Genomic DNA, 18,988 nt, shown 5'->3' with positions numbered 1-18,988 from the left:
TTAATTTTGATTTGTTTTCATATTTTAATAAATACGGCCGGGGGGTCACGAGACCCCCTGCCTTCCAAAGAATTCTGTTGTTTGACTGATAAGTGTTTACTATAGTTTGTTTGCATGATAAGGCAGGGGGTGGCCGGCAGTCCCAGACAATGTGTAATTTGATGCCAGATCCTAGTCGGGTCAAGATCAGGACACCGCGAACATGCAATGTGAACCTGGCTGCCAAGCATGTACCCCTCATCTTACCCTGGGAGAGCAGCCCTGTTTGAGGTGTCAAGTTCATTTTCTGTAGGACAGATACATCTATGTGGTGTAGTTGCAAATATAATACCACCTTACGTATTTTACGGTTGTCATTTAGCCCCCTTACATTCCAAGTAAAGAAATTCAGAGTGGCCCCATGTGCAGGTGTTGAAGCATTAATACCATTCTCATCTCCCATTGCCTATTTTGTATATCGGAGATCGTACTCAACCAACCATCTTGAAACTTCAAGAAGCTGTGGTGCAAAAGCAGTGTATAATTTAACAATTTACCCACCCCCACCCACTCTGTGTACCTAAAAACTTGAAACAGCTTGTTAAAACCCACCCTCATTATCCCCTAGGAGGAAACAAAATACCCCAAAAGAACAAATGTGTATAACACTTGAGGGCAGAGATCACCAGCTCGTACTTCGTGATCGAACTGTGTGTCTGTGCCGTCAAGCAGTTATATCTTCACTTCTGCAATTAAACCATATCTATGTGACTTAAGACGTGTTTTGAAGAATTGATTATTGTAGACCATATTTTCTCATGTTGTTCTACACATTACCTGACCTATCATCAGCTACATAGTGTAACTCCGAATATTTACTAATCGTTTCAAAACCACCGTTAATTCCCACTCGAGAATCAATCCCTAGCGAGCTTGTGCTTAAAGATCATGGCCAAACCAGTATGCCTAACAATTAGTCTTGCTGTTCTAATTCACTGGTGGTGTTGTGGCCAATCGATGTATGCTTTTTCACTTGCTTGTTGGCCTTTACTGCCTCCAGGTTCTTAAGTGTTTGTTGCAGGCTTTTGGGGTCGGAAAAAATCTTGGGTTTTCCTTCGACTAACATGCACAATCGCGCTGGGTATAGCATGGCGTATTCAACATTTAGTTCTTGAAGCTTCTGCTTGCCTCCTCACCTCCTGAACCTGTGGGGTGAAGTCTGGGTACAGGGAAATCTTGAATCCCTCATAGCGGAGTGATTCCAGTTCTCTGGGGTTGTATAAGGCTGCAACTCTACCTCGGTAGTTCAGTATTCATGCTATTATAGTTCGAGATGGCGCGCCCAGTGCCGTTTGTGGAGCAAGTGACCGGTGAGCCCGCTTCACTATGAACAATGAAGAGAAGGTGTAGGGGCCTAGCAGAGTTATTGGTAGTTTCTCAATAAAGGTCTCTATGTTACGTGTAACTGTAGACTCTTCCAGGCCCACTATGCGCAAGTTATTCCTTCGTGAGCAGGCTATCAAGTCCTCCGCCTTAATCTGCAGTGTTGTCAGTAGCTTCTTCATTTTTTTATTCGCCCTGCCGCTTCACCTTGTTGATCTTCTGCCTCTGAGACAAACATTTCAACCATGTAGTTTCTTATAGTGTTCATCAATCCGTTCTCACATACGGTCAAAACATGAAGGGAGGTAGTCCATCTTACCATCTATGGTAGTTAAGCTCTGTTTCATAGTTACTAGCATATGCCTTATGTGGTCGCCCAGGTCCGGTCCCGCTGCGTTGGCATCTTGGTCGTGTGGTGTTGCGTCTTCGCCGCCACCCTTGTGGATTTGCGTTGTTCAAAGTTCAGCTTGGGCTGGCTTTTGTCTTACTTACCCATTGCGCCAGTTGAGTGCATATATCCTTGGCTCTGACTTTGTTCTGTTAGCGCGCCTAGCCCGTCCAGCACACGCAACCCCGGTGTGTTCAGCCATTCTTGGTTACTTCAACTTCTCTTTACCAGCTAAATTCTATGGCGTTGCATCTTATCCCGGTTAGCAAGCGGTCTGGTACTGCTGGGTATTATTATTTACCACGGGTGGCGCACCAGCCGTGCACACTGGATCTCAGCCAGCTCACCCACCTCTGGGCGCTCAAGTCACCAGCATAGAGTGGGCTTTGACTTGGCTCCACCCAGAGGAGTATTACTCTTTCATCCTTTTTACTATCAGCTGGCAATGTCACATTCTGCCTTTCTTTGACAAAACTTGTTTATACAAGACACCAATCCTTCCCCTGAAAATGAGTATGTACCAGGTAGACAAATGCATTAAAAAAAGGTGACACTGAGGTAGAAATGTTGGAACGTCAGAGTAGGGAGGCGGATGGGGTTATGGGGTGCGACGTCTGCTTCAGGCACAACAGTCATACGCCGTCCTCCTCTTGGAGGAGGCAATACAAGTATGGCTGGCGACGCGCAGCAGAGTCTGCCAATGGGGAGACAAGTCAAGTAAAATGCTGCACAGGCTTTGTCAAGGAACCCTTCGTCCCCAGGCCCTTCCGGGAGTACTCGATGAGAGCGGAGCGCCACTAGTGAACCCCCAGGCCATAGCGGACAGCTTTGCCGGCTATTACGCTGCCCTATATGCCCCCCGGGAGTGTATTGCGGAGGAATGGGTGGATAAATTCATCGCAGACCTCCCGCCTAAAGCGGTGTCTGACGAGACGCAGCAGCAACTGGAACTACCATTATCGGATGAGGAACTGGGCAGAGCCCTGGGGGAGCTTAACTCGGGAAAGGCGCCCGGCCCTAATGGGTTCCCAAGCGAATTCTTTCGGCGATATCATCTTCAGCTAGCCCCACGCTATCGTGCGGCAGTGGAGGAGTCCAGGGAGGCGGACAGGCTTCCCCTGGACTGGAGGCATGCAGAAGTGGTTGTGTTTCAGAAGCCGGGACCTCCGGAGCAGCACGCCTCATATCGCCCAATCTCTCTATTGAATGTGGAGGCCAAAGGGCTGGCCAAAGCGCTGGCCAACCGCCTCCTGCCACATTTATCGGTCTTAGTACACCCAGACCAGGCGGGCTTTATGCCCCAGCGGGCGACACAACATAATATTCGGAGGGCACATGTGGCATTGGCGGCAGTTCAGAGGACTGGGATCCCTGCCGCTTTCCTATTGGCGGACATGGATAGGGCGTTTGACTCCCTGAGTTTGGTCTACCTGTTCGCCCTACTGCGCAGACTCAACTTCGGCCCCCGGTTTCTGTCGTATATCCTCTTTCTATATACCGATCTGAGAGTATCGATGAGAGTGGCCGGGGCTGTATCGTCCAGCTTCTCAGTGAGGCGAGGCACCAGACAGGGCTGCCCTCTGTCGCTGTATCTGTTTACCCTAGCAATGGAGCCGTTAGCGGCTTGGGTGCGTTTAGATGCACAACTGAAAGGGTTAGACTGGGCTCCTGGTGTTTTCGACAGGATTGCACTATACGCGGACGATGTCCTCTTTTTTTTGACTGAGCTGGACAAGTCGGGGCAGAGAATCCTGGAGATCATGAAAATCTTCGGGGAGTCCTCAGGGTTATACATGAACCCCCCCCGGAAGTCCACACTGTGGATACTGGGAGATCCTGGGACGGTGGGGTCATGGGCCTCTACACTGCAGTCGGCTGATGGAGGCCTCAAGTACCTGAGGGTGTTCCTATCGGACATGCCAGCTGTGTCTTGGGAGAGCAATCTGGCACCGTTCTGGGAAACGCGCTCGCGCAGATATGAAGCTCTGGTCGTGCATGCCCCTAACTATCTATGGCCGCTCGGCGATCTTTAAAATGGTCATGCTTCACCGGATACTGTACCAGCTGCAGAACCACCCTTATCCGATAGCGCCCAGATGGTTTCAGCAGGTGAACTCGGCACTGGGGCAGTTCCTATGGGGGGGTGGAGCGGTACGTGTGGCAATACACAAGTGCTTTTCCTCCACCTATTGCGGAGGGCTGGCGACCTCGGATGTCCTCTCATACTATCAGGCCTCTCATCTCCTAGTTCTGAATGATTGGTGGTATGGAGACAGAGGGGACCCGGTGTACGCACTGGAGCGATACTTGATGGAACCAAGGACCCTACACACTATTTTATACTCAGCGCCGTTGCGTAGAGATTTGCCACCGGCAACAAAGCTGGTATTCCACATTTGGAGACAGTCAAAGAAGCGCATGGGGTGGTGGAATACTCTGATGATGGAAACTCCGCTGTGGCACAATGGGCGCCTGTCAGGGCTTGCGGCCCTGCAGGGCTTTAAGGGATGGGATGCGATAGATGTCTCAATCTGGGCGATGTAGTGCGGTATGGGACCCTTAAGTACTTCACAGACCTGCAGAGGGAATTTGACATGCCTAGATCCCAGTTCTTCCGTTACCTACAGCTCCGCCATGCGCTGTCCCCCGGTCTGGAGGGCATTAACACACTTCCGGAGTTCAGCCCCTTGGAGGCCAAGGTCTTCATGGGGGATCTAGAGACCAATAAGATCTCAAAGATATATCACTCACTGGTCACCCATAGTGCTCCAACGTTAGAGGAGTTGCGAGGAGCGTGGGAGGAGGACGTGGGCACTCTTGAAGAGGAGGACTGGAGGGAGGCCCTCGCTGCTCCTCGGGGGGCGGCAATAGCCATGCGTCTCCAGCTTATTCAATTTAAATATTTATATTGAGTCTACTTCACGAGGGTCCGGCTATGGCCGGCGGGTTTGGTTGCCTCCCGGAGTGCCTTTGGTGTGGCCGGGAGGAGGGCATGTTTTTGCATACGGTGTGGTCCTGCTCCACCTTAGATCATTTCTGGCGGGGGGTATTCTCGTGCCTGTCGGAGGTCTTGGGGTGGACACTCCCGCGCATTCCACAGCTCGCTCTTTTACACGTGATCGAGAGGATTGGAGGCAATGCCTACAAGCGCCATCTGTTGCTCCTGGAGCTCACCTTGGCGAAACGGGATATTGCCAGGAGATGGAAAGATGCCCGGGCCCCACCGCTGTCCGCCTGGAAAAATGGCCACGACTTCCACATGGGGTAGAACAGCCCATCTTCGTGGCCCGTGGCTGCCCGCGTAAACACTACAAAATATGGAAGCGGTGGGAGAATTATAGGGGACTGTGGTTCCACTTTCCGGTCACGCCTGATGATCTCCCTGGGGACTAAACAAGGGGAGTTACATGCTGGGGCTTGGAACATATGGGAGGGGGAGGTGAGGGTGGGCGGGAGCTAGGGTGTGGTGCTGTACTGCCGATCTTTCTGCATGCTTGTTTACCATTCCTGCTTAATGACTCTGAACTCTTCCATGGCTTAAACTCGGTGGAATGTTGCGCAAACTGGGGTGTGGGTGACTGTTTTTTAATGGCTCATTTGATTCGGCTCCCTGGTGGTTTGGACCGTATTTACAACTGTCACGTGCCCTTCTGTGCTTGGTATATGGCTGCGGCAGAGGCCTCTGGAGTGCAGAGCCCTGCGAATTTGGAGCGATTGCCCCAAAGGAGATACCCCCGTTTGTTTTTTAAAAAAGAGCATACAAGACGGGCAACGTAGGATGGTTAAAGTCGCGATTGATGATAATGTATAGTTAAGTAGATGCAACCAGTGGGAACATGCTGATATGGACGATGTACAATGTTGTATATTTACTTGGTTACTGAGCCTAATGGGGGGTGGGGGCGGGAGGGGTGGTTCTTGGTTCTTGTTTTTCCCTAAAAAGCGGAATGTGGACACAGTACTATTTGAATGGAAGTCAGCTCTACCCATACCACAAGGTATCCCCAAGGATGTAACCGGTAGTTGTATATTGGGCTTGGTATATCTACAGGTGGGTGAATTATTCCGCCAAAACATGATGGTGCATGGTGTAATGCTTGATAATGTACTGTGATGTACTCATTCAATAAAATATGTTGTTTTAAAAAAAAAAAAAAGGTGACACTATATTATTACCTGGTCAAGATGGCTTGAGCTCCACCAATTGTTGGGTAACCTGAAAAATAAAAAACATTTTCGAAATTAAAATCAACCTTGATAATGACAATGCAATAACTATCTAGGTAAACACTAATTCAAATTTGTAACCCAGAGTTTTGCTCATCTCAAATTGTGACCATTTTAGAAAGGTCTCGCAGTTTGGTGAATTCTATCATGGTTATCTTTCAAGAAAGACACTCCCCTTCTTTAATAATTTCAGATATTTTACATACATCAACTCACAAAAACACAAATATTGGCAAAGTGTATAGATCTACCTATTTTATAAGTGAAAGTGACTCTTCATTGATTGGCAAGTTTGTGTGGCTAAGTGAGTGGCTTAATGTGATAATGATTCAACAGTTGGAAGGACAAGTGAGTGCACTGATGGATGAATAAGTAAGTAAAAGAGTGAATGGATAACTCTTGCATGAGTTAATTGGTGAGTGCATAGGTGAATAAAGGCTTTGCGTAATGGTTTGATGAAATGGTGAGTGCATAGATGAGTGCAGACAGGTTCCACCGATCTTTCAAACTGAGTTCTGACACAGGAGTAGTAATAGTGCTATAAAATATCTAGGAATTACCAATGTTGTGTCAGTGCAAGCATTACAAAGTTAGCAGCCATGGTCCCAAGAGTGCCTGTAATATGTCAGGTATTACCACAAAAATGCATGCTCAGCTGCCCCATCACAGAGTAACCTATAATGATGTTCATATTTGCATCACCACTTATTCAATCTTAAAAGGTTTGCCTTGTTACTCAATCATTATTGCATGTTTTAATTTTCCTCATCACTCAGAAATCCTAAATGTATGATCAGATGTTTACCGTCACTCTTTAATCTTGTTCATATTTGCACTAGTAAATCTTGATTTGTACACCAATTTTGCACAATTACTTGGAAGACTTTGCTGCATGGGCTCATTGCACAATCACTCATTAATCCAAGCTCATGTTCAGATTTGCACCATCCCCCTGTTCTGCGCTCCTGTAGCTATACACAAGAGCCCCTTTCCCATTAAGGGACAGAAACTGCAATAAAAAATACAAAAAGAACAATTGATAGATGGAATTCTGAACAATGTCAAACACTCACCCCCAGTCAGAGATCGGGCCTAAATCCATTGTGTTTTTGCTCACCATGCCAAACCTGTTTGGACACAGCCATATGCAAATCAGTCTTGAACCTGCTCCCCACAGGAACAATCAAGCTCGAACTGCCAGGCTAGGTTCTACCTGGACCGGAAACAAGCATCCTATGACCAGTTTCAGGTATTACCCCATATCAGCCAGGATAGCTTGAATCTAGTGGCATGACAAACACAGGACCCATGTCTAGGCATCCCCATCCCACTTAGGGTAACAAATGCAAAAAGAACAACTGATGGACGGAATGCTGAGAATGTCAAATACTCACCTCGTAAAACATCTGAGCCTGAATCCATAATTTTTTGCTCATCCCACCAAACCAGTTTGGAACCAACCAAATGCAAATCAGTCTTGACCCGGTTTCCCGTGGGAACAGTTCAGCACGAACTGCGCACATGTCTTCACTGGAACGGAAACAAGCATCCTAGGAGGCTGGCTTAGTATATGGTGGTCACTTAGGTAAGTGGGCACCCTGCACTAATCCAGACAACCTTTATGGTGATTTTAGTGGTCTTAGACAACCTTAGAAAGCTCTTTAAGTGGTAGCTGTGGAGAGCAGCCTTCAGGCTTAGTCCAGAAGGAGTGTAAACCAACTTGTTTCAGAGCACTTAATCTTATTGGTATAGATTAGGTGAAAAAGAACCACACAGTATATTTATTAAAAAAATAGGTATTTATGATAAAACACTTACTAACTTCTACAAATATCTCCTACCCAGAGATATACACAATGCACACACTACTTTAAAATAAAAACAGGTAAGTAGCCCAAATACACAAAGGTCACCAGGGGGGACCAAACCATATGCTAAAATAGTGGGATGCGAGCCACGACTCAAGTCAAGACTATACCCAGAAGACTTAGAAGTGCTGGGGACCCAAGAAACCACCAGAGGTAAGTAACTAGGAACCCAACAGAGGCCGTGTGCAGAGTGGGAACAAGACTGTGTGCTGAATTCAAGTCAATGGGTAAGTCGCGGTTGCAATTTTAAAGAGGGACCCTTCCTAATGGACCCTGAAGAAACCCAGTGGAAGATAGAAGGTTGAAGAGCCATCACTCCATTGGATACTCTAGGAACCAGGATATGTACACCAGGGAAGTCGGGTGCATAGGTGTGAAGTGGAGTCAGAAACTGCCATCAAACTCAATGAGGACTTTAGGAAGATGCCGCTGCTGGAGAAGGTGAAAGTGTCCGGTGGAAGCCAAAGGTGGAGTCAAGTCGGAGTACCTGCAAGCAGAGGGGACAGAGTCTATGCCACTCAGGAGTGACCAGGATGCACGGAAGACGAATACCCACCGATGTCGGGTGTTGCAGGAGAGCTGAGGGTGACCTTGGAGCTGCAGCTATGCGGACCAGGCGTTGCTGTGGAAGACCAGGAGCCATTCAAGAGCTGTCCCACGTTGGGTGTCGAAAGCTGAGGGATTGGTGTCTGTCAGGGATACCAACAAGCCTTGGCAACTACAGTGGAAAGCGAAAAAGGTGCAGTGTTGGGGCCAGCAAGGTCCAGGTGACTCGCCACAAGCAGGGGAGTCAGAACAGACCCCGAGCAATCAGGGAAGCCTGCTGAAATCAAAGAAGGCCCTCAAATGGACACAAAGGCCGGAGGCACTTGAGTCGCAAGAGGACCTCGAGCAGCTCACTAAAGATGCAGGCCCACTGTGCAAGAGATGCAGTGAGGACAATGATCTTGGTCACAGGAGAAGCTTGAGGTGGAGGCTACTTGGAGCCCGAAGATCTGAGGAAGAGAGCCAACAAGCCTTTGCAACAGCGATTTGACGCCGTGCACAGGGGTTCGGTTCCTGCGGCTCCGACGAGGTATACTGGCCTCTAACTTAGTATGAAGACAATGCAGGCCTCAAGGGAGTTGGAGAACCACCACCTGGGTTGCTGAGCCTTTTAGAATCCGTAAGAGCGTAGGAGCAGCAGACCGGTTAGCTTGGTTGCGGTGCCTGTAGATGCAGGGAAGTGACTCCTTCACTTCAAGGGAAATTCCTTCAGGTGTCTTGTATGTTCACAGGCCTTGGAAGGTTCCTGTATGGAGCACAGACATGGATGTTGCAGCAGACGAGTAGGGTGACGAGAACCAGGAGCAGCAGGAGTCTCCCCAGTGGCAGCCTTGGTGCCCAGAGCAAAGTCCAGCAAAGTCCAAAGTGCCCAGACAGTCGATGAAGTGATGTCTTGATCTGAATCTTGTCCCACGATGAATCTGGGGACCCACCCACAGGTAAGCCTTTAAGTACCCTAAGGAAAGGGTTGGGACGATTCAGGGTTCCCTCCCAGAGGAGGGGCTGGACAATGGGGAGGATACTCCCATGTCCTTTGTCCAGTTTCGCACCAGAGCAGGAGCCAACAGCTCCCTGAGCTGGTTTGAACTGGACTGTCTGTGATAGGATAGCTTTTGTTCGGCCTTCCCCTGCTCAAGCTTGGCTTAGCAGCAGGAGAGCAGAAACATGTCTCTGGTCGGCAGCAGCCCTAGCTTGCTGTCAGGTTCTGGGGGACTGGTACCGGGAGCACTGACGGCCTCCTGGAGGAGCTGTACAGTGCATGGAATCATACCCTTCCCACACCGGTTACGGTGTGGGGGTATGACTCCAACATGTTTGATACTAAACAAGTCCCGGTTTGTTACAGCCTGTTTAGAGATGGTCATCGCCTAATGACTCGTGGCCCCTTTATATGTTATACGGCTGACTCACTTGTATCCCAGGAGAATGGACTCCGTAGGTTATGGGGTGCCCCGCTCATGCATGGGCACTCTCACACTTCGAACCGAGCAACCTGCCTTCTGGATTGAAAGGCCTGCCGTAAGGGTGACTTATACGTTTAAAGTGTAGTGACCTCAGATATAGGAAACCTATATCTGTCGTAAGTGGTGCTAGTACCAGCTTACACAGGCTGCAATGGCGGGCCTGTAGTTATAGTTTGAGAGGTCTTCCATGGGTGACATAATACATGCTTCAGCCCATGGGGGGCCCCTGGTGTACCTATGCCCTGCGTACTTCAGTACCATATACTAGGGTCTTATAAGGGTACACCTGTGTCCAATCTGAGATGTACCTAAGTACTTATCATAACCAATTTAGGGAAGAAAGCACAGACTGGGATCCTGATTGGCAGGATCCCAGTCAGACTAGTCAGAAATAGCATAACACCAGGCAAAAAGTGGGGTAACCATGAAAGCAGATCCTACTTTCCTACAGACTGGTTTTGGGATGTTACCCCCTCATCAACGAGGATAGCTTGAATCCAGTAGCAGGGTGAGCACAGGACCCACATCTGAGCATCCCCATCCTACTGAAGAGGGGACATCTGCAAAAAGAACAATTGATGGACGGAATGCTGAACAATGTCAAACACTCAACCCCATTCAGAGAGTTGGGTCTAAATCCATTGTTTTCTTGATCACCACGCCAAACCAGTTTGGACCCAGTCATATGCAAATCAGTCTTGGCCCTGCACCCCATGGGAACAATCCAGCCCGAACTGCCAGGCATCCCTGGACGGATCAGTCAAGACTGATTCTGATTCTGAGAATGTGATTGATGGGGGTCTGCTGACTACAAAACATTTAACCTTCCGCAAAGAAATAATTTTTCACATAGTATCAATACGTTTTCCTGAATAATCCCATCATCCCTTTTTATGCAGTTTTTCCACCTACAATTTATTTATGTTGAGTTTTATCATTAATGGACAAATTTAGACGTGCCCTACAAAACTATATGACTACTGAAACATCAAAAAACAAAATCTCAGCAACCTGTATTAACATGAATCTCAATCCCTGTTTTTACCTGTAATCACCATTCTCATTTAATCAAACCTGTCTCCAAAATGTGTGCATCACAGCATTCCAGCTCCATGTGGTATCCATTTTGTCCTTTTCGCATCGGTCCTTTCAAATAACCAGACTTCCACCTACTACCAACTCCCTCTCGGGCAGTCTATGCACAACTCCAATTCTAGCCGTTAACTCTCCCCATGTTTCTAACATCTCATATGAGTTATGAAGAACAGGCTGCTTCTGTTGAAGATCATAGTCCCTCGATCCAGTTCACTTTCTCTGTTATGGTTCATAAAACCGTATTTTTTTCTAATTAAGGTATTATCTTTAATGCACACTCATCAGATCTCCAGGTATGATTATTTGAAGACAGCAACTGAAATTGCATCTTTCATTAAGGTCCTTGAGTGCTAATACATTTTAACAACTAATCCAGTAATCATCACACTTCGACAATAAGTTGCTTTTGTCTCCTCTGTTAAATATCTCAATTATATCTACTACTTGGATGCATACTAGGTTTAAATTATGTTAATCTTTCCTAAAATGGTTCACTACTGAATATTTTCATTGCATCTTCAATAATGTTTTTTTATCCTGTGCTAACTTTTTTTATCTATCTATAGGAAGCCATAGAGGCATTCTAGTGCATGTATACATAAAGATTTAACACACGTAGCAGATTGTCTTTCAGAGATTTTTGGTCACCCATTCCCAGGTGTAAATTCACCAAGCAATAGCAATGGGCAAAATTCAAACATCGAAGCATGCCTTTGTTCCTTGTTGTAAGAAATGGGGTTACCAAAGCACGGAACCAAGCGGGCAGGCCAAACGTCGGAGGACATGTGAAGCACTCACGCAGTACCCATAGACGACACACCAGGCACACCACAAAAGAGGCAGGACACCAGTTTGAGTTGGAAAATCAATAAGTAGTTTAGTATATCTCCAACCTGCAAGGCAAAAATGCATCAACAGTGGTATCACAACACGGCGCCAACTGGCACCAGAGCCAAGTGTATCAGGGGGGATTATTTACATGGGAAGTAAGGGCTGGGTCTGTAAGCCATGGCTGAAATAAAGAAGGTGATTAAATTCGTCATTAAACCTAGGGTCACTATGGCGGGGCCAACTCAGGCTCTCATCCTTAGCAGTAGTCTGTAACTACAAAGTACAACTTTAGCATCAGGACACCCCATGCAGTATAACTCCAACCCGACCCCTGTAAAGGAAAACTTCATAGCATCACAGCAAATCCCAACAGACAGGAACACCTGTAATAAATCAGCAATGCTTGCTTATTAACAAGGGGTATAACCAGGGGCCTGGAATGACACTTCAGGTCAGCACCGGGGCAGGACACCTGCAGTAAAAGGGCACATCAACATTAGATATCGGTCTCATCACCTTAGGCCAGGGAGATGACCATCTCATCAGGGTAGTAGGCACCTTGTATGCAATAGAACCTTAGGCATACACATTACGCTGTGACATTAGGCATTTAACTTTAAGTATATCAACACTGGCGCATTATTCCTGAGCAATACCCTGGGCATCCAACACATTGCGCACTTCACCAGTGCGTACATTAGGCACACTTAGGCAGGTAAATAACATCCGCAGGGGCCCACAACCTTATTTGTATAACAGCCTGGAATCAGCGTAGGATCAACTAACAGGCGTGAAACATCAATATACATTGGCATCAGTAACGGTAGGAACTGGTCACAACCAATCAAACATTTCCTAGAACCTGGTCACTGTGCAGGAATAAACATTTAATTCGGGCAACCCAAAGGTCTCCTCAGGCGAATAACGCATGGGGGGTGCCTACCATTAACAGGGGCATTAACCCTAGGCCATAAGCACACTGGGCGCGAAATGCAGAAGGGACATCCATAATTCCTGGGGGGACCCTGGGGCAGGTGACGTATCGGGGCAGAAGTCAAGACCCTTCCTTTAGCCAGGGATTCACTCTACCCACTGTCTGTCACTCAGCACTTAAGGCGGGCTCCTGCCCAGTTCAGTCGCCCTGTGGGGGGGCCAAGCAAGAGTCTCCCAAGAGAGGGGGGGCGAGCACCGACCCTGTGCCCCGTTGCCCTCTCCACTCCCCACACAGTTTAATTAAGGCCCCACTCACCGGCAGTCCAGAGGATGACTCCTCTTCCCATGCAGGGCTCACTCTCCTCAGTGGCTGGTGCGGGGCTTCCCTGTCCAACCGGGAGCCCAGCGGGACACTTGCAGCACCTTCTCACTGCTTCCGGTTTCACCCGGGCCCCTCCTACCTCACGGGGACCCGGGGCTTCAAGGCGGAGGGGGCAGGCACCGGCAATGTGCCTCGAGGCCCCCCTCCCCTCCGGGCTCTAGCCGCAACACTCGGGGGCACTTCTCACAGGTGGAGTCACCCGGCCCCTGGGGGTTCAAAACGGCCTCTGGGCGGCCACAGGGGGCAAACGCGGTGGCCTGGCCGACGTGGGGGAAGCCCACCTGGCTTTCCTCCCACCTCACACGGGGCTCCCTCGACCTCCCGGGAACCTCGCAACGCCGTCGGGTCGCTTCTTTTGTGGAGGCGGGGCTGGCACCGACACTCCGGGGCACAGACCGGCGGGGTGGGCTCCCGCTCCGGTCGCTCTATCTTCGGGGCTCCCTCTCGACCACGGGGGCCCCGCACCGGCGCTTCACCCGTGAGGTAGGAGGGGGACCCGGGGCTTCGGGTCGGCTCCTCTTCTCTGGCTGCCGGCCGGCAGCCAATCCCTGCGCGGCCTTCCAGGGGCACGGTCGCGCAGGCCAATCCGTGCGCGGCGTTGGCGGGGGCGGGCCGATGACGCGGCCGGGCCCCCGTTACGTGATGCGGGTGACGGCGGCCTCAGGGCCTAACGCGGCCTTTTCTTCACTTCGGCGGCCCTCTTCTGGTACCGGGGGCCGCCGCGACGATAACCCCCACAGTAGGGGGTCCCTCAAACGCCGGGGGCGCAGCGGTGAGATCGGCAGCAACTAGGCGCAATCTTCAAGCAGCGCCACAGTCTCCTCGGCGGCAGTAAGGGGTAGGGTCCCTTTTAATTAATTATTTATATGGCGCTACTCTCCTCAGCAAACGGCGCTATTCCTCTCAGAAAAAGGGGCGCTTTTCACAGGGCACAGCTCCTCCCGCGGCCCACACAGTTCTCAGGGCCAACAGCACTTCGGGGGGCCACACCAATCGCAGGGCACAGTGCTTTAGCATGCCACAGTCCCTCGGGGGCACAATCCTCCCCAGGCAGCTCCACAGACAGCAACAGTCTTTGGACTCACAGCACTTAGGGGGCCATACTGCAGTTTACGCCAGTCAGCAGTCCACAGCCCTTCACCATAGGCACCTCACAGCCCAGCGCTTCCAAAGGGGCCACAGCTTCACCAGAGGGGGGGGGGGCAGACAGTCCCACAACAGCTCCTCAGGGGCACACTCCTCACCTCCTGGGCGCTTCTTCACGCAGTGCTGGCGTGGTACCCGGTCCAAACAGCGTCAGTGACCTGGGTAGGGGCCCTCCCTTGTCAGGGGCCCGGGGGACAGTAGAGGGGGTGTTTTAGGGGTGCAGGGCCCAGCTCACAGGCCCATGTGGCGGTAGCACCTCGCAGCAGGTCCCCTCTCTTTCTTGTCCTAGCTTTGACTGACTCTCTGGTGGCACATCCCCCTTACTTATACCCTCCTCCCAGGCAGTGCCAGAACCTTCTAGAATGTTGGCAAAGCTGGCCTAAACTGGCTCACGGGGAGGGGTTGAGCACCCTGGGTGCCAGGCTTTCCCTCCAAAAGCTAGGGGTGGCTGGGTAATATTATCTAGACCGCTGACCTATGGCAGTCCGGTGGCAAAACCCATGGCCATGGCATCCATTTTAAACACAGAACATTTTAATCAGGTGCATTTCAAAAATGGGGGAAATTTACAAATGCTCTCACCATTACATAACATTCCATATTAACAAGGTGTCTCACACCACACATGACCTATACAGGTTTATTCCCATGGGGGAGACATTCCAAATTAGGGGGGCAAAAAGCGAAAGATTTTGGGGGAAAGGCCAAGTCCAACACTTGTAATACATACAAACTTTGAATTATGTTAAGCTATTGTGTGAGGATTTCATCAGAAACATAAGTGGGGTTCAATGTCTCCAGATTTACGAACAAAGAGCAAAAGAGACATAGTAAGATCCCCCAAGGAGATCTCAGAGTTACAAAGTTTAGGGTTGGAAACTCCGTAAGGGGCATATCATTAAGGGGCGGCGATAATATTATCGCTGCTTTAGAGCCCGTTTTCGGGTGAAAAGCGGCAATAATATTATCACATGATCAACAAGGACACGCTAGCACGTGTTACCTTGCATTAACGCCCCTTGTCAGCATGCCTCCCATCGCATCGCTAATGAGATGCAAAGGAGGCGTGCCTGACAATACACCATGGGAAAATATTGCTAACCCTGAGTCAAGATATTATCAAGGAGGGTTAGCGATATTTGTAATCATGTTAAGTATTCCTTAACGCACGAATTTAACGTCTGTTAAATTCCTGACTAAGGCATACCTAACATGGGGGGTGGATTGTGTGGCTAAGACCACAAGCCCTATCATCAAGGATATCGCCGTTTTCCACGGAACATCGCTGGTTAACCAGGGATGTTCCATGGAAAAGGGCGATATCCCCACTATCGCTGGAATTTTTAACGCCTCAGCGATGCGCGTTGTTGATAACGCGCTAACCAGGCGAAAAATTCCAGAGATAGACGGCGATAAATATGTACCTATATTCATCGCCAAAACTTGATGATATGCCCCGAAGAGAGAACAATGACATGTGAGGGAGAGCTAGACCAGTAACCAACACGATGGTAGGATTTTGTGGTGTAAGGATCAGTTCTGAGTAGCAGAGCATAGTAACCTCATTCTGAACATTGCTCCATGCCTGGTAACATCTTGTTGCACTAACTTTCCGCTCTCGATAGTTTGTTCACCCAACTTTCATCCTCTCGCAATTGGGGACATATTATCAAGAAACGGCGTTAAAATTATAGCCCCTTTAGCGGCAGAAAAATGCCGCTAAAGCAGCGATAATGGGCTTGATAATATACCCTTGAGAATTCCAATAGAAACCCATGTTCTGCTGTGAACATGGACTTCTATTGGAATTCTCCAGGACATATTATCAAAGCCCATTATAGCTGCTTTAGCGGCAGTTTTCTGCCACTAAAGTGGCGATAATTTTAACACCGTGCTTGATAATATGCCCCTTGGTTTGTCCCACAGTCTTGTTGTCGGCTTCGCTATTGTGTCTCTTTTCTGTTGGTCTGACCATGCATTTCTGCACTGGTGCAAGATTCCTGCTTTCTGGCATCCAGGAAGTCAGGGTCGGTATCCAGGTCAGTTACTGTTCTCAAAACAGCAACCCCTGTTGGGGAGCAAGGTAAGCTATCCACATAGTGCCTAGCAGACTTTTATGCTCTGAATACCATTTATTCTAATATTCTGGTATTTGTCATGTTACTCCGAACACCCTGCCTTATTCAACTTCTGAACCAGACAGTTTTCCTTGACAGAAGCAACACCACAACACTACTCTGGTCCTGGCTTTACACTCGCCAATTACTCTACTACACGCTGGATTGGAGTTAGGACGCCGCCGGCTCGTACTCGAGAGATGTTAGTTTGATTTTACTGCTGACATCAGCACTCTATATGGTCTATACGCACCAATACGAAATTTATACAGCCTGACGAAGTTGTGGGTGACTGTACCAAACGCGTGTTGGCTGGTGCAAGAAGTGATGACCGATTAAAGAAAAGATTGACAAACTGACGACTGTTGGATGAATTTCTTTGGACTCAAATTTTCATGTGCTCAGAGTTGCGGTTTCATTTACAGTCGCCAATTTGCTACTCGAAGAACTCCAGTATCACTGTTCTCCCCTCTCAGTTGTTTCATCGCATTCTGTACTGAGGTGTGCAAGATCCTCAAAACTGCTGGAGAAACTCTGGGAAGACCAGGATTCAGTGTTTCTAAGTATTCACTCTACTCTTGACATATTGACAGATTTGACATTTATTCATCTTTCAGGTTTCTGTTGTATTGTCCCTCAAATATATATTCTGTGAATTGTTTACTTCTGAATCCATTTTTATGGAAAGTGTTTTTTTTTTTTAATGATAAACATATTTTATTTGTATTTGAGAGGTCATGCACAAGAATATTCAACATGCAAACATTGGACCCGATTCACAGAACTACCTTAAGACAAAATCCTAAACTTACTACTTTTGGTATTCACACAAGTTAGGATTTTGTCTTAGGTTTGTCTTAAGACAAACTTAAGACAGACTTAAGACAGACTTAAGACTTAAGTCTGTCTTAAGTCTGTCTTAAGACAAACTTAAGACAAAATCCTAACTTCTGTGAATACCAAAAGTAGTAAGTTTAGGATTTTGTCTTAAGTTAGTTCAGTGAATCGGCCCCATTGTAGTGACACCTGGACTTCCCCTCCCAGTTCCCTCCCCTCCTACCTGGCGGTGAAAGTGTGTGAGTTTGCATGATTTTGAACAATATAAACGTCTCCTTACTGGAACACCGTGCTGGGGTGGTTCTGTTTACGGTATGTTTATCCAAGGAGGGTTTTATCATTACCGGGTCTGGGCGACTGTAGGCCTGGTGTTTTGGTATAATGTCTCCGGTCTTCTACTCTTCGGTGGGCCACCCTCCTCATTTTTTCTCAATTTTTTGGGGGGCACTCCCTTCCATTGTATATTAATTTTTCCCTAGTGTAGCATATAGTCATTTCCCGTTCCCAGTCTCACAGCCACAGCCCTACTGCGCTTCATTATTTCTGGGCAATTTCCCATTTTGCCAGTAGGAATCCAAGGTTACCAAAGGTTTTCTTGTAGGATGCAAGATCAGAGTCACCCCGTATCCCCAATAGCATGAGTGGGGCTTGGCTTTCAATGTGTGTCCCTATAGCTTCTTCAAATTTGGTTTTCATCCTCCCCCAGAATATTTGCGTCTTGGGACAGTCCCACAGTGTATGAAACAAGCCCTTTTTTCTGCAGGTTCACTGGCATGTTTCATCGGTGGTTTTGCCTATTTTATGCAAGAGTACCCCGGTGTAGTTTACTCTGTGCAGTATCTTAATCTGGATCAGACAAAAATGTGCCTTTATCGCTTCTTTTCTGGGAAATGCAGTGCCTCCCTTCAGTTGTCGTCGTTCAGTTCCCCTATATCAGCCTGCCTTATCCCGTTAAGCGAGTTAACTCCCTGCGTGTTGTTCATGTGCGATTTGTATTGTCATGTCCCTTAGGATAGTCCCATCATGTACATATCAAACATATACACTTTTGTCCCATCCACACGATCATAACGGTTTTGCACAGGTGAACTTCTACCAAGTAGCTTGCTTCTGTCTCTTCGACACAGAGCTCTTAGTACAAAATCATAATCCCTGTACCTGACATCCGTAAAAATGTCTGGAAGAGTAAGGCACGCACCGCTAATGTGAACCAGTTGAAGAGTTAGGAGGTTGTTGTGTGCAAACTAGGGCTTCGCTGTCTAGACAAATCAGCATTGGAGAAAACTCTATTAAGCAATTCCCAATGGGAGTTGTCCCCCAGTGCACCACTTTATGAGTACCCGTAGGTATAAATAAGTTCAAACAAACACAAAGTTCATTCCAAATGAATTTGTAAGGATGATTATCACTTTTTCATAGTGTCGTAACGTTCATATGCACAGTGAAAGTATTCTTCAAACATCAATAAATACATCCACAGGTATTTCTTTCTACATCCCTATGCATTTCGGGCTCATCCAGCCCTTCATCAGGGGAATTCTCTAAGGAAAAAATGAAAAACGGACTGTTTTCAGGGGGATGTCTCCTATTCATAAGACAAATTAAACAAAATACTACCATATATCTGGGTTATTACTAGGTAAATCACATTATCCCCGTGCTCGTGAAGAACAAGATGCAGGTCAAATATATGTCATAAATCTCCATACGTGCATGGTGCTCGTTTAAATTACCGAATGTGGTGAAATATTAATGTGAAGCTACAAATTTTTTAAAGCAAACAAAAAAAGGAA

Source organism: Lissotriton helveticus, chromosome 9, assembly GCF_964261635.1.
Source record: "Lissotriton helveticus chromosome 9, aLisHel1.1, whole genome shotgun sequence".
Classification (NCBI taxonomy): domain Eukaryota; kingdom Metazoa; phylum Chordata; class Amphibia; order Caudata; family Salamandridae; genus Lissotriton; species Lissotriton helveticus.
Note: the sequence above shows the minus strand (reverse complement) of the source record.